A 1,408-nucleotide genomic window follows, 5' to 3' on the forward strand; every position below is an offset into this window, starting at 1 on the left:
TGACAAATCATAAGCTTATTCATATGATTATATATCCCGCTTCCATCTGTCAGATCTCAAATAAATTTACCTCTGCCTTGTAGCCCTTCCCTTCACTCGCGTGCCCTTATGACGTCACAGCAGGGCCCCCGCAGGCGAGCCTTCTCCGCGAACGCTTCCTCCGCGAACGCTCGCACCAAAACAAACCTCAACGACTCGGCAGAGTGTCGGCTTGAAGGCAAAAGGCGGTAGTTTAAGGTAATTCTGAGAAAAAATAAAAAACTTTTGATGTTATTTCACTTTGCGAAAGGTATGTCTTACCACAAGGAATGTTATCGGTAGAAAGTGGTGACAGTAGAGGAAAGTAGTACTGGCCAAATGAACAGATTAATAAATATTTCAGACCAGTAGAGATTATAATTTATGATATACAGTATCTATATGACAATGTCTAGGGATAATTTCATGGTGTGGAGTGATACCCTATGTGTCTCAGCAGAATATACTGGTAGCTTACAAATATTCCCAATTCTTAGGCAGAGCGAGTCTGTCATAATAAGCACTGGGTTTGGATGCACCCTGCGTTGCTGACCTGACAAAACGTTTCGAGAGGCTTTGTGTGGCAAACAGGGCAAGTGCTGGAGGTTGTTCGCTTCGCCTCACGGCTGTTTGTTAACAGCCAAAATGACCACCAAAGTACATCTTTGTTAGTCATTTATGCTTGTGTGATATATGTCATGTACAGCAGTTTTGACCCCTTATTATAGTCTTAATCAAGTAATTAATTCATTTCTCCCACAACAAGTTTTGTGGCAAAGGCAGTTTGTTTATGATAATCAGCTGATCGGTGCATTGCACGGTGAAACCATTCACCCTCAACGGTTTGGGCCAGGGCAAAGCACACAGTGCAGAAAAGCTCAAGTAAATGCAGAGAATGTACACCCCGTGATAATGTGGAAAACATAGTAAGAGTGAGAGAATGCTGCCACTTGGGGCTTAAAAAATGTGATATTATGCAGCAAAACCAATGTTAGTGTATGGTAATTGTGTCATTTCAGACAGAATGAGAAGAAAAGTACCCTCTCACATAAGGAAGACATTTCCTAACTGCTTGGGATATTTTTCTTTTAATTATCTTGCAGTGGTTTTATGATTAGCTTTTACATTTCCTCTCAAGGGGAGGGAGTGTGCGAGAGTCAACATTGAAAAGCTGCGCACTCCTTTACAGGCAGGTCAAAGCCTGCCACTCACAGGTCAATCAACCATACATAGGATATTGTCACCAATTGTCTCGCTCTGCATGGGTGTAGGAGGGATGTGTAAAGTTTCCAGATAGTCAGTTTATCTTTGATTGACTTTATGAGCTGAGAAGAGAGAGGGTGTCATTTCAAATCATGAAAAAGCACCTGGGCACTCTGTAAATTGGGTA

General features: G+C 42.0%; 2 protein-coding genes across 3 annotated transcripts in view; one reads left to right on the plus strand and one right to left on the minus strand.

The window, feature by feature from the left end:
• Nucleotides 1-1,408, minus strand: part of LOC119591398 (serine protease HTRA2, mitochondrial-like) — a gene marked incomplete at its 3' end in the record, with an annotated part of 49,963 nt that overhangs the window by 23,388 nt on the left and 25,167 nt on the right.
• The window catches only part of LOC119591399 (importin subunit alpha-9-like), a gene marked incomplete at its 3' end in the record, with an annotated part of 83,153 nt that continues 81,887 nt past the window's right edge, over nucleotides 143-1,408 (plus strand). Inside the window, 1 exon segment of one of the 2 annotated variants that reach the window (XM_037940141.1) lies at nucleotides 143-237. 2 annotated transcript variants of the gene reach the window in all.

Source organism: Penaeus monodon, chromosome 28, assembly GCF_015228065.2.
Source record: "Penaeus monodon isolate SGIC_2016 chromosome 28, NSTDA_Pmon_1, whole genome shotgun sequence".
Lineage (NCBI taxonomy): Eukaryota > Metazoa > Arthropoda > Malacostraca > Decapoda > Penaeidae > Penaeus > Penaeus monodon.